We start from the raw sequence: 15,539 nt of genomic DNA on the forward strand, positions 1-15,539 counted from the left end.
TTTCTAAAGGTGCCTCTGACTTGTGGGGAATAGAGCGCGCCCATGGCTTTGCCCGTGTCTGTGCCTTTTTTTCATTTTTTCAATGGCTGTATCGACTTCCGGCCCAAACAACTGTTGTTGATTAAACAACATATTTAACACCGCTTGTTGATTCTCCGGCTTGAATCCATAACTTCTCAGCCATGCATGTCTGCGAATGGTTACAGCCGTGTTGACAGTCCGTGCTGCCGTGTCTGCAGAGTTGTGATAGCTCTTCCTTTTACAGGCTCCTGGAAGACCTGTTGCGTGTGCTTGAGCATGCCCGGGAGCATCGGCAGACTCTGCTGGGAAGCGTGGGTGGATGCAAGAGTGTTAAAAAGGAAGTCATCCTCCACTGGCTCTGTGTGCATTGCTACGTTGTGGAACGTAGCTGCCCTGGATAGCACCTGCGTATATGCAGTACTGTCTTCTGGTGGTGACGGCTTTGTTGGATAACAATCCGGACTGTTATCCGATACTGGCGCATCAAATAAGTCCCATGCATCAGCATCATCCTATGTCATCCCAGTATGTGTGGGTGACTGCATTATAGGTGTTCCCACTGGTGACCATTGGTGGTGGAGATTTGTCTCTAACCACTTTTGTTTTAGGTTGCATTTCTGTCTCCTGAAATGCAAGCTTCCTTTTAGATTTGAGTGGAGGCAAAGTTTGTATTTTGCCAGTCTCTTTTTGTATATGTAATCTCCTTTGTGTATGGTCAGGTTCTTCCATACCTAACTCTTGCTCGAATCGATGTCTTTCTTTGTGTTGGCTGGAAAGTCCTTGCTCTTCTGTATAAGAGCTTATTTTCGGCTCCGAAGCCGCTTTTTTCGGTACTGAAGTTTCTGCAATAAAAGTCTTTTGCGGTTCCGAGGAGATTTTTCGAGGTTTAGTCGATTCGATCACTCGGTGTCAAGATCGTTCGGTGCCGGTTTCTCGACCGGAGTGGGAAGTCTTCGGCAACTCTTTGGCCTTTTTCGGTGCCGATGTTTGGTCACCTTCCTTTTGGTGGGTTGAGCCATGGCCTTCTGGCGGTGGCGTCCCCATGGCCTTAAGTGCTTTTATATGAACCCGACTTTGGGACGGGGCAGGTTTACTCACAGTTCGTTGCACCGTCGAGGGCCGTTCACCTTCGGATTCATCCGAGTCCGTCTCTTGGATGGAGATACTTTCCTCCTCTCGGACGTCGAGCTGTTCTTTCAGTTTCTACGCCATTTGCAGTCTTCTTGCGCGTCAATCCCGCAAGGTCTTTTTCGATCGAAACGCTCGGCAAGCTTCACAGGTATCCTCTCTGTGTTCGGGTGACAAACACAGATTACATACCCGATGCTCCCTTTACTCGAAAAGACTTCTTCGAAGAAAAACAACTTGTAACACTCTGCGCCCAACACTAGATAGCAGGATAATGCACAGCATGTGTATCTGCAGCTACACAAGCCACCGAACATACATATACATATATAAATATAATGAAAATGTCACTTACCCAGTGTACATCTGTTCGTGGCATCAGTCGCTGGAGATTCACATGTTCTGCATAGCTCGCCATCTGGTGTTGGGTCGGAGTGTTACAAGTTGTTTTTCTTCGAAGAAGTCTTTCGAGTCACGGGACCGAGTGACTCCTCCTTCTGTCTCCATTGCGCATGGGCGTCGACTCCATCTTCGATTGTTTTCCCCGCAGAGGGTGAGGTAGGAGTTGTATTGTAGTAATAGTGCCCATGCAATGGAGTGACTAAGTATGTACCTATTTAAGGCTAAAATAATATATATACAAATATACAAAGTTGAAGCTAACTTCCTAATTGCTACAGGCTCCCGGGGAGGTGGGTGGGCACATGTGAATCTCCAGAGACTGATGCCACGAACAGATGTACACTGGGTAAGTGACATTTTCAGTTCAATGGCATCTGTCGCTGTAGATACACATGTTCTGCATAGACTAGTAAGCAGTTATCTCCCCAAAAGCGGTGGTTCAGCCTGTAGGAATGGAAGTGGTTTGAAATAACGTCCTTAACACGGCTTGACCTACTGTGGCTTGCTGTGCGGATAGCACGTCTACACAGTAGTGCTTGGTGAACGTGTGTGGCGTAGACCATGTGGCTGCTCTACATATTTCTTGCATTGGGATGTTTCCTAGAAAGGCCATGGTAGCACCTTTTTTTCTGGTTGAGTGTGCCCTTGGTGTAATGGGCAGTTGTCGTTTTGCTTTAAGGTAGCAGATTTGGATGCATTTAACTATCCATCTGGCTATACCTTGTTTTGATATTGGGTTTCCTGCATGAGGTTTTTGGAATGCAATAAATAGTTGTTAAGTCTTTCTGATGTTTTTCGTTCTGTCAATGTAGTACATTAATGCTCTTTTGACATCTAATGTATGTAGTGCCCTCTCAGCTACGGAATGTGGCTGTGGGAAGAACACTGGTAGTTCCACTGTTTGATTTAGGTGGAACGGTGAAATAACCTTTGGTAAAAATGTAGGATTAGTCCTTAGGACGACTTTATTTTTGTGTAGTTGTATAAAAGGTTCTTGTATTGTAAACGCCTGAATTTCGCTTACTCTTCTTAGAGATGTAATGGCGATGAGAAATGCAACCTTCCAGGTGAGGAACTGTATTTCGCAAGAATGCATGGGTTCAAAAGGTGGACCCATGAGTCTTGTTAAGACAACATTTAAGTTCCATGAAGGAACAGGTGGTGTTCTTGGTGGTATAATTATTTTAAGCCCTTCCATGAATGCTTTAATGACTGGTATCCTATATAGGGAAGTTGAATAGGTAGTCTGCAGGTATGCAGATATTGCCGCAAGGTGTATTTTAATGGAAGAGAAGGCTAGACTAGATTTCTGTAAGTGCAGCAAGTAGCCCACTACATCCTTTGGAGTTGCGTGTATAGGTAGGATCTGATTATGATGGCAGTAACAGACAAACCTCTTCCATTTACTTGCATAGCAGTGCCTAGTGGACGGCCTTCTGGCTTGCTTTATGACTTCCATACATTCTTGGGTAAATTGTAAGTGTCCGAATTCTAGGATTTCAGGAGCCAGATTGCTAGATTCAGCGATGCTGGGTCTGGATGTCTGATCTGTCGGTTGTGTTGTGTTAACAGATCCGGCCTGTTGGGCAATTTGATGTGGGGTACTACTGATAGGTCTAGCAGTGTTGTGTACCAGGGTTGCCTTGCCCAAGTTGGTGCTATTAAAATGAGTTTGAGTTTGTTTTGACTCAATTTGTTTACCAGATAAGGAAGGAGAGGGAGAGGAGGAAAAGCGTAGGCAAATATCCCTGACCAGTTCATCCATAGGGCATTGCCTTGGAACTGCCTGTGTGGGTATCTGGATGAGAAGTTTTGGCATTTTGCGTTCTCTCTTGTTGCAAACAAGTCTATTTGAGGTGTTCCCCAGAGTCTGAAGTAAGTGTTTAGAACTTGGGGGTGAATTTCCCATTCGTGGATTTGTTGGTGATCTCGAGAGAGATTGTCTGCAAGTTGATTCTGGATCCCTGGAATAAACTGCGCTATTAGGCGAATGTGGTTGTGAATTGTCCATCGCCATATTTTCTGTGCTAGAAGACTCAACTGCGTTGAGTGTGTCCCCCCCTGTTTGTTTAGATAATACATAGTTGTCATGTTGTCTGTTTTGACAAGAATGTATTTGTGAGTTATAATTGGTTGGAAAGCCCGCAATGCGTGAAAAACTGCTAGCATTTCTAGGTGATTTATATGCAGTTTTGTTTGATGTACGTTCCATTGTCCTTGTATGCTGTGTTGATAGAGGTGTGCTCCCCACCCTGTCATGGAAGCATCTGTTGTTATTACGTATTGTGGCACTGGGTCTTGGAATGGCCGCCCTTTGTTTAAATTTATACTGTTCCACCATAGAAGCGAGAGGTAAGTTTGGCGGTCTATCAACACCAGATCTAGAAGGTGACCCTGTGCTTGTGACCATTGTGATGCTAGGCACTGTTGTAAGGGCCTCATGTGTAGTCTTGCGTTCGGGACAATGGCTATGCATGAAGACATCATGCCTAGGAGTTGTAATATCATCTTTGCTTGTATTGTTTGTGTTGGATACATGCGTTGAATGATTTTGTTGAAATTTTGAATTCTTTGTGGACTTGGAGTGGCTACTCCTCTTGTTGTGTCTATTATGGCTCCCAGGTATTGTTGTACTTTGCACGGCAAAATGTTGGATTTTGCAAAGTTGACGGTGAAACCTAGTTTGTAGAGGGTTTGTATGATTTGATTTGTGTGTTGTAAGCACTTTGTTAGTGAATTGGTTTTGATTAGCCAATCGTCTAGATACGGGAATACATGTATTTGCTGCCTTCTGATGTGTGCAGCCACTACTGCTAGACATTTTGTAAAGACTCTTGGTGCGGTTGTTAAACCAAAAGGCAATACTTTGAATTGGTAATGTATTCCTTTGAATACGAACCGTAGGTATTTTCTGTGAGATGGATGTATTGGTATATGGAAATACGCGTCCTTGAGGTCTAAGGTTGTCATGTAGTCCTGTAGTTTTAGCAATGGTAACACCTCCTGTAGCGTGACCATGTGAAAGTGGTCTGATTTGATGTAGGTGTTTAGTATTCTGAGGTCTAGGATTGGTCTCAGTGTTTTGTCCTTTTTTGGTATTAAGAAGTACAGTGAATAGACTCCTGTGTTTGTTTGTGTGATTGGTACTAATTCGATTGCATTCTTTTGCAATAGTGCTTGAACTTCTATTTCCAGAAGGTCGGAATGTTGTTTTGACAATTTCTGTGCTTTTGGTGGTATGTTTGGAGGGAATTGTAGGAATTCTATGCAATAACCATGTTGGATAATTGCTAAGACCCAAGTGTCTGTAGTTATTTCCTCCCGTGCCTTGTAATAATGACCTATTCTTCCCCCCACTGGTGTTGTGTGGAGGGGGTGAGTGACATCTGAGTCACTGCTTGGTTGTAGGGGTTTTGGGGCTTTGAAATTTTCCTCTATTCCTAGGGAATTGCCCTCCTCTGTATTGGCCCCGAAAGCCTCCCCTGTACTGTCCCTGGTAGCTGGACGGTGTTGCCTGCGAGGTGCTGGCTTGTGTGGCCTGACCCCGAAACCCCCCTCGAAAGGGTGTCTTGCGGAAGGTGCTGTAGGTTCCTCTGCTCTGCGGGGAGTAGAGTGCGCCCATGGCTTTAGCAGTGTCAGTGTCTTTTTTAAGTTTTTCGATTGCCGTGTCCACTTCTGGTCCGAACAGTTGTTTTTTGTTGAATGGCATATTGAGCACTGCCTGCTGTATCTCTGGTTTGAACCCAGACGTTCTTAGCCATGCGTGCCTTCTAATGGTCACAGATGTATTAATTGTTCTTGCAGCCGTGTCTGCTGCATCCATAGAAGATCGTATCTGGTTATTTGATATGTTCTGTCCTTCCTCAACCACCTGCTTTGCCCTTTTTTGAAGTTCCTTGGGTAGATGCTCGATGAGGTGTTGCATCTCATCCCAATGGGCTCTGTCATAGCGCGCAAGTAGTGCTTGAGAGTTAGCGATGCGCCACTGGTTTGCAGCTTGTACTGCGACTCTTTTCCCAGCTGCATCGAACTTGCGGCTCTCTTTATCTGGGGGTGGTGCGTCCCCAGATGTGTGGGAGTTGGCTCTCTTCCGAGCTGCTCCCACTACGACGGAATCTGGTGGCAGCTGTGTGGTGATGAAAACAGGGTCTGTAGGAGGTGCTTTATATTTCTTGTCCACCCTTGGCGTTATTGCCCTACTTTTGACCGGCTCCTTGAAGATTTCCTTTGCGTGCCGAAGCATACCTGGCAGCATAGGCAGGCTTTGGTAGGAGCTGTGGGTGGAGGAGAGGGTGTTGAATAAAAAGTCATCCTCAACTTGTTCTGAGTGGAGGTTTACGTTGTGGAATTGTGCTGCTCTAGCCACCACTTGAGAATATGCTGTGCTGTCTTCAGGTGGTGAGGGCTTTGTTGGATATGCCTCCGGACTGTTGTCCGACACTGGGGCGTCATACAAGTCCCAAGCGTCTTGATCTTGGTCACCTTGGCTCATGGTGGTGTGAGCCAGGGAATGTGACGGAGTTTTCGCTGGTGAGACGTTAAGTACACGTGGAGGAGAGGGTGGCGGAGTCACCTTTTTCACCATTTTTGTTTGTGGTGCCTGGTCTGTTTGAAACTCCAGTCTCCTTTTTCTCCTAATAGGGGGAAGGGTGCCTATTCTTCCTGTTCCCTGCTGTATGAAAATACGTTTTTGCGTATGGTCCACTTCGGTGGATTGCAGCTCTTCCTCAAACCTATGCTTTCGCATCTGAGAGGACAGTGATTGCTCCTCTGTATAAGAGCCTGGACCTGGGTCGGTTACGGGTTGTTTCGGCACCGAAACCCTGCCTGTATCTCTTTTCGGCTCCGAGGTGGCTTTTTTCTTTTTTGGAGTCGAGACCTCTCGGCGTCGATCTTCGTCGGTGCCGCTGTCTCGGCGTCGAGCCGTCTCTACACCGCTATCTCGGTGTCGTTGCTTCTCTCCAGCACCTTCTCGGTCCCGAGAAGGCTGCGTGCCGGTGTCTCGACCGGAGTCGGACGATCTCGGCACTGTTTTGGCCTTTTTCGGTGCCGATGGTCGGTCACCGAACTTATGGGTGGAGCCATGGCCTGGTGGCAGTGGCGTCCCCTGGGCCTTGTCACTTTTTTTATGTGTTGTTTTCGACGTCTTACTCACGGTTCTTTGATCGTCAAATTCCTCGGAGTCCGATTTGTGGATCGAAAAGGTTTCTTCTTCCTCTTGTTCCTCGAACTCTCGGTGCGCTGTCGGCGTGGACACCATCTGAAGTCTCCTGGCTCGACGGTCACGGAGTGTCTTTCGGGACCGGAACGCGCGACAGGCTTCGCAAGTCTCTTCACTGTGCTCAGGTGACAGGCACAGGTTACAGACCAAATGTTGGTCTGTATACGGGTATTTGTTGTGGCATTTGGGACAAAAACGGAACGGGGTCCGTTCCATCGGCGGTGTTGGACACGCGGTCGGGCCGACCAGACCCCGACGGGGGCTCGAGAACTACCCCGAAGGGCACCGGAGCGCGTCGATCTTCGATGCGGTGTTGAATCTAATTACGCCGATCCCGAACGCAACAATACCGACGAAAATCTTCCGAAATCTACTAACTTTCCGTTCCGAAACTCGGAGCGACAGGAACACGTCCGAACCCGATGGCGGAAAGAAAACAATCGAAGATGGAGTCGACGCCCATGCGCAATGGAGACAGAAGGAGGAGTCACTCAGTCCCGTGACTCGAAAGACTTCTTCGAAGAAAAACAACTTGTAACACTCCGACCCAACACCAGATGGCGAGCTATGCAGAACATGTGTATCTACAGCGACAGATGCCATCGAACATATATTTATAGAGAGAGAGAGGAAATACCTTTTTGCACATCAATTTCTTCAGAAAGAAGTGTTACGATTTTTTTTCTGAAATGCAACAGCTAATTATATTTATTCTAGCCTTTTTTTCTACTCTTTTTTCTACTCTTAGCATAGTATATTCTGGAAAATAAATCCCCGAAAACATTTATCTTTCTTATGTACAGTTATATTTTTGTTGTTGTGCAAAATGTTCATTTTATTTTTTATTTTTTCAGATGAGCATCCATTATGAGCCATGTTGGTAGGTGCAGAACCATAACAATCCATGACTTGAAGCATGAAGACATCTTCTGGTAGGATTTTTTTTCAAATTATTAAAAAATATATTTAGTAAGAATTGCCAATTGTAAATGTATTTTTGATTTAAAACAGGCAAGTAATTTTCTATGTCACTAGAGAAAGTTAGTAATGTAATATGTAAGAAAAGTGTGTATGAGTAGAAGTAAAAAGAAATATATAAAAAATATATTAAAGTTTAAGAAACATTTTCTCATGCTTTTATTTACTACTGTTTGGGAAATTACAAAAATTTAATTTACCAGTTTTCTTCAATTTGCACTGTTTACATTCATTGTATAAATAATGCATTTCAAAACTGTGATTACATTTTTATTTGTATCACTAAATATTTCCTCTAGGTTTTCATAATTTATTTATCCTATCTCACTATGGGGCCAATTATAAGTTTGATACACAGGAAAACACATCCATCAAACTGCTCACAGGGTGACCACTGTATTTTTTTCTGAACACCTGTCAGACCTATTAGGTGTTTCCTGTTAGGCTGGCAAGCAGAAACCCACTTGCCAGGCCTAAACCTTCCCTTTTGTTACATGTCAGACACCCCTAAGGTAGGCCCTTGGTAGCCATAAGAGCAGGGTGCAGTGTATGGTTAAGGTAGGACATATAGTAATGTGTTTTATATGTCCTGACAGTGAAATATCGCTAAATTTGTTTTTCACTGTTGCAAGGCCTGTCCCTTTCATAGGTTAACATGGGGGCTAGCTTTAAATCTGATTAAAGTGTAGATTCCCTTTGGGAACAGATGGACATGTGGTGTTTTGGATCTCTGAGCTCACATACATCTTTTAGTAAAGTTGATTTTGAGATTGTGCGTTTGAAAATGCCACTTTTTAGAAAGTGAGCATTTTCTTGCTTGTGCCATTTCTGTGACTCTGCCCGTTTGTGGATTCCCTGTCTGGGTCAGTTTGACAGTTGAGCTGGTTGCACCTCACACTAGACAGTGACACAAAAGGAGCTGGGGTGTAGTCTGCATTTCGTGATGAGCCATCTGTGCTAGGAGGGAGGGCAGGAGTGGTCACTCACACCTGAAAGGGCTGTGCCTGCCCTCAAACAATGCAGTCTCCAACCCCCTGGTGAGTGCCTGGGCCTGGCCTGGGCAAGGCAGGATTTCACATTCAAGAGAGAATTTGCTTTGAAGTAGGACTTCAAAGGAGAAATTGGGTATACGAAGGGCACCCAAAACCACAGGCTTTAGAACACTTCTGGAAACAAGAGGGACCTTTGCCTGGAGAAGAACTGAAGAGCTTAGGAAGAAGAGCTGCCCTACCTGTGACTGTGCTCTGTAGAGCTATTCTTCAGTTGCTGCTTCTGCCAGAGTAAAAGGGCAAAGTCTGGACTTGGTGTGCCTTCCATCTTGAGAAGAACTCTCCAAGGGCTTGATTTAGAACTTGCCTCCTGTTGTTTGAAGTCTCAGGGACAGCAAAGACTTCTCTCTGCGAGCACCTGGAGTCTCTGAAGAGACTCCTACTCTGCCCCTTGGTGCCCATCCAGTTCCTGGGACCCTGAAAGGAGAAGCTGGCATCCTAAGAGGACGACATCCACGCACAGAGCGCTGTGCGGGGAAAAGATCAACGCAACTCTGATCTGCGGCTGAAAATTGACGCTCGCCGGAAACGCGACTGAAGAATAAACGCACGGAGCTGGAGAAATTATGTGCAGCATCGCTGACTGAGGCTGGGAGATCGCAACCTTCTGTGTGTTTTTCAGATCATCGCGCAGTTGGATTCCCGATGCAAATACCGCTGGGCGTGTAAAAAGAACGCAAGGCCAGCCCAGACCCGAGAGTGCTGACCGGATCGATGCATCGCTCTCCTGCGGAGAGAAGAAACGATGCGCCCGACCCGACGAAAGGAGAAACGATGCAAGGTCTCGCTCGTGACTGAAATCGACGCATCGCAAGCCCTTTTTGACACACACTCGCCCGAGCAGGGTTATTTTTGACCCACCTCCGGTACATTTTCACACTAACAGTGTTAGTGTGTTTTTTAAACTACATAAAGACTCTTTTTGCTTTTTAATTGATAACTTGACCTGTGTATTGTGGATTTTTGTTGTTTTAGTCGTTTTGTTTAGATAAATATTTCCTATTTTTCTAAGCCTGTGTTGTGTCATTTTGTAGTGTTTTCATTAAGTTACTGTGTGTGTTGGGACAAATACTTTACACCTAGCACCCCGAAGTTAAGCCTACTGCTCTGCCAAGCTACCAAGATGGTAAGCAGGGGGTAGCTGAGGGTGATTCTCTTTTACCCTGACTAGAGTGAGGGTCCTTGCTTGAACAGGGGGTAACTTGACTGTCAATCAAAGACCCTATTTCTAACAGTAACATTGCCTCCCACTCACTGTCCAGCAACTGCCCTAAGGTGAGTATCCGGTCGAGTTGGAATAGTAAATTTGCCCCCCTACTCACTGTCCAGCACATGCCCTGAGGTAAGTACCTGGCGAAGTTGGAATAGTAAATTTGCCCCTACGTACTGTCCAGCACATGCCCTCAGGTAAATACCTGGCAGAGTTGGAATAGTAACTTTGCTCCAAACTTACTCTCCAGCACCTGCCCTGAGGCAAGTACCCGGCGGAGTTGGATTAGTATCTTTGCCCTCCCAGTCATTGTCCAGTACCTCACCTGAGGTAAGTACCCGGCAGAGTTGGAATAGTAAATTGGCCCCCTACTCACTGTCCTGCACATTACCTTAGGTAAGTACCCGGTGGAGTTGGATTAGTATCTTTGCCTCCTACTCACTGTACAGCATCTGCCCTGAGGTAAGTACCCGGTGGAGTTAGAATAGTAATTTAATCCTCTACTCACTGTCTAGCACCTGCCCTGAGGTAAGTACCAGGTGGAATTAAAATAGTAACTTTGCCCCCTACTCACTGTCAAACATCTTCCCCGAGTTAAGTACCCAGCGGAGTTGGATTAGTATCTTTGCCCTCCCAGTCATCGTCCAGTACCTCACGTAAGGTAAGTATCCGGCGGAGTTGGAATAGTAAATTTGCCCCCTATGCACTTTCCAGCACATGCCCTGAGGTAAGTACCTGGCAGGGTTAGTTTAGTAACCTTGCCCCCTTTTCACTGTCCAACATCTGCCCTGATTTAAGTATCCGGCGGAGCTGGATTAGTATCTTTGCCATCCAAGTCTCTGTCCAGTGTCTCACCTGATGCAAGTACCTGGCGGAGCTATAATAGTAACTTTGCCCCTACTCAATGTCCACCACCTGCCCTGAGATAAGTACCCAGTGGAGTTGCAATACTAACTCTGCTCCCCACTCACTATCCAGCACCTGCTCTGAGGTAAGTACCCAGCAAAGTTGGAATAGTAACTTTGCCCCCAACTCACTGCAGCACATGCCCCGAGATCAGTACCAGGCGGAGTTGGAATAGTAATCTTGCCTCCTACAGAATGTTCACCACCTGCCCTGAGGTAAGTACCCAGCGGAGTTGGAATACTAACTTTGCCCATCAGTCACTGTCCAGCACCTGCATTGAGGTAACTACCCTGTGGAGTTGCTATAGTAAATCTGCCCTCCATTCACTGTCCAGCATCTGCCCTGAGGCAAGTATCTGATGGAGTTGTAATACTAACCTTCCCTCTCCCGTCACTATTCAGCATCTGTTCTGAGCTAAGTAATCTATACAGTTTTTATAGTAATTTGACCCATACGTCACTGTCTTAGATCTTTACTAAGGTAAGTACAGATTAGACTAGGTATAATATCTTCAAATTACTTACTCTGTTTCACTTTACCTAATATAATTACTATACGAAGTTATAGTTGTAATTTTTGTTACTTCACTGTCTAACAATACTTTCTGAATGTTTTCTCATTTCTTTTTTGTAATTATACTATTTTTTTTAATTTCTCCATTAAGTATTAAAACACATATCTTTTCTAAACTGTTATCAAATGTTTTTTATTAATAGAAAAAAAATTCTTACAATTTATATTGTATTTTTACCTGAGTGTTATACGAAGATTATTTCTTAAAATTGGTAATACCGCCATGGAATTTTAAAATTCTCTGCAAAATATAAGAAAATCTTGGTAAATGTATCATTTTAAATTAATTAATTGAAAAAAAAAAAAAAAAGGATTGCAAACCTCTACTAAACTTACGTAAAGCAATAGGTGCCAGTGTTTTACTGTTTTCCGGAGTTCTTGGAGTTGCATGTGCTCACTTCAAATGACAATGCACCACTGACAAAATGGTGGACAGCACTTTATATAGTTTTTCTCAAATCCGAATTATAAATTAAGCTAAAATATGTTTTGGAATTGTTCATTATTTTTTTAGTTAATTACCTCACTAAACATATAATTATTTTGTCTGAAAGAGATCAAATTATTGTTTGACCTTCTGGTGAACGTTCGATAGCCCCTTTGGTGGGGGAAAACGCCAAAAGTAATTGAAATAGAAAATGGGCTGATAGAAATATATACTTCATGTAAACACCAAGTGAACTCCTTCATATTACTAGTATATTTTTTTGTGATTTACTGTAATTCTTTTTTTTTTTGCAATGCTTTTTTACCGAGTTTAATTTGTTAGGTATATTTTTGTTACCTTCTATGTTTTTGGAAAAAGTTGTAAATATATATATATTTGTATTATTATATTAAACTGTTTATCTTGTTTCTCAGAAATGAATTCTAATATATTTATTACGTTATACTCAAATGCGCGATATACAGGGAGTGCAGAATTATTAGGCAAATGAGTATTTTGACCACATCATCCTCTTTATGCATGTTGTCTTACTCCAAGCTGTATAGGCTCGAAAGCCTACTACCAATTAAGCATATTAGGTGATGTGCATCTCTGTAATGAGAAGGGGTGTGGTCTAATGACATCAACACCCTATATCAGGTGTGCATAATTATTAGGCAACTTCCTTTCCTTTGGCAAAATGGGTCAAAAGAAGGACTTGACAGGCTCAGAAAAGTCAAAAATAGTGAGATATCTTGCAGAGGGATGCAGCACTCTTAAAATTGCAAAGCTTCTGAAGCGTGATCATCGAACAATCCAGCGTTTCATTCAAAATAGTCAACAGGGTCGCAAGAAGCGTGTGGAAAAACCAAGGCGCAAAATAACTGCCCATGAACTGAGAAAAGTCAAGCGTGCAGCTGCCACGATGCCACTTGCCACCAGTTTGGCCATATTTCAGAGCTGCAACATCACTGGAGTGCCCAAAAGCACAAGGTGTGCAATACTCAGAGACATGGCCAAGGTAAGAAAGGCTGAAAGACGACCACCACTGAACAAGACACACAAGCTGAAACGTCAAGACTGGGCCAAGAAATATCTCAAGACTGATTTTTCTAAGGTTTTATGGACTGATGAAATGAGAGTGAGTCTTGATGGGCCAGATGGATGGGCCCGTGGCTGGATTGGTAAAGGGCAGAGAGCTCCAGTCCGACTCAGACGCCAGCAAGGTGGAGGCTGAGTACTGGTTTGGGCTGGTATCATCAAAGATGAGCTTGTGGGGCCTTTTCGGGTTGAGGATGGAGTCAAGCTCAACTCCCAGTCCTACTGCCAGTTCCTGGAAGACACCTTCTTCAAGCAGTGGTACAGAAAGAAGTCTGCATCCTTCAAGAAAAACATGATTTTCATGCAGGACAATGCTCCATCACACGCGTCCAAGTACTCCACAGCGTGGCTGGCAAGAAAGGGTATAAAAGAAGGAAATCTAATGACATGGCCTCCTTGTTCACCTGATCTGAACCCCATTGAGAACCTGTGGTCCATCATCAAATGTGAGATTTACAAGGAGGGAAAACAGTACACCTCTCTGAACAGTGTCTGGGAGGCTGTGGTTGCTGCTGCACGCAATGTTGATGGTGAACAGATCAAAACACTGACAGAATCCATGGATGGCAGGCTTTTGAGTGTCCTTGCAAAGAAAGGTGGCTATATTGGTCACTGATTTGTTTTTGTTTTGTTTTTGAATTTCAGAAATGTATATTTGTGAATGTTGAGATGTTATATTGGTTTCACTGGTAATAATAAATAATTGAAATGGGTATATATTTTTTTTTGTTGAGTTGCCTAATAATTATGCACAGTAATAGTCACCTGCACACACAGATATCCCCCTAACATAGCTAAAACTAAAAACAAACTAAAAACTACTTCCAAAAATATTCAGCTTTGATATTAATGAGTTTTTTGGGTTCATTGAGAACATGGTTGTTGTTCAATAATAAAATTAATCCTCAAAAATACAACTTGCCTAATAATTCTGCACTCCCTGTATGCTTATGTTGTAATGGTGTAAGCGGTAACAACATTCATTGTGATTGACGTTTTAGTTCATGTAAAACAATGTACATTGTTGTATGCAAGACCAAATTCTAGCCTAACTTGTGAAGGAGAAGCGGTGTGGGGGAGACAAAAAAACTTGTTTATGTTTTAATTTGTTAACGGTCCAGAATTAAGGCGACTTTCACGTATAGTGCTGCACTTCCATACGTTGTGGCTGATAAGAGTTCAGCAGACATGGCAGACAGTCGGGGTTTGTAAGAAGGCCCATTCAACTTTCTGGCCAGGGGGCAAAAGGCAAATGTCAACGCTTTGCATTTCCGGGTGATATGTTGTTTTTGCACTGCAAAGGTCAGTTTATTATCTATGTTGACGCCCAGATATTTATAATGATTGACTTCTCCCAACACTGTCTTGCCTAACTAAACATTGAGTATAGGGCTAAAAGTGCGCCCCTTGAACATGGTTTTTGACTTGCTGATATTGATTTCCAATTTATTTGTTGCTGCAAAGTTGTCTAGGGTATATACTAACCGCTGTAGACCCACTTTTGTGTGGATCAATAAGACTATATCATCTGCATATGAAAGGTGTAATATAGACAGAGTTCCCAACTGCGGGGAGTGCAAGTTGGTCGCATCCAGCTTTTGGGAAAAGTCAGCCAAGAAAAGATTAAACAGCTGCGGGGAAAAAACACACCCTTGTTTCAGACCAATATTTGTTGGAATCCTACTCATAATGTTTGGTGCCATCAGCTAACTTAATGTGCACCCAGGTTTTGTCATATAGCATTTTTAATGCTTCATAGAATTCTTTCATGCAGGCACCAGCTTTGTAACTTTCCCCCAAAGGATGGCTCTGTCCACACGGTCAAAAGCGCGTTTAAAGTCTATATTACATATGTAGGAAGTTAGCTCTGTATGTACTATTTCAAAGTGAGAAATAGCATGCACAGAGTCCAAGAGTTCCCCTTAGAGGTAAGATAGTGGCAAAAAGAGATAATTCTAATGCTCTATTTTGTGGTAGTGTGGTCGAGCAGGAGGCTTATCAGAGGGTAGTGTTAAGCATTTGTTGTACACACACAGGCAATAAATGGGGAACACACACTCAGACAATTCCAGGCCAATAGGTTTTTATATAGAAAATATATTTTCTTAGTTTATTTTAAGAACCACAGGCTCAAGTTTTACAAACAATACTTTAAATGAAAGGTATTTCACTTAGGAACTTTGAATTAGCAAAATAGCTTATACAGTTTTCACACAAATGGCAATAAGCTATTTTAAAACTGGACAATTAGTGCAATTTTCTACAGTTCCTGGGGGAGGTAAGTGTTTGTTAGTTTTGCAGGTAAGTAAACCACCTACAGGGTTCAAAGTTGGGTCCAAGGTAGTCCACCGTTGGGGGTTCAGAGCAACCCCAAAGTTACCACACCAGCAGCTCAGAGTCGGTCAGGTGCAGAGGTCAAAGTGGTGCCCAAAACACATAGGCTTCAATGGAGAAGGGGGTGCCCCGGTTCCAGTCTGCCAGCAGGTAAGTACCCGCGTCTTCGGAGGGCAGACCAGGGGGGTT

This window comes from Pleurodeles waltl, chromosome 4_2 (genome assembly GCF_031143425.1).
Source record: "Pleurodeles waltl isolate 20211129_DDA chromosome 4_2, aPleWal1.hap1.20221129, whole genome shotgun sequence".
Taxonomy (NCBI): domain Eukaryota; kingdom Metazoa; phylum Chordata; class Amphibia; order Caudata; family Salamandridae; genus Pleurodeles; species Pleurodeles waltl.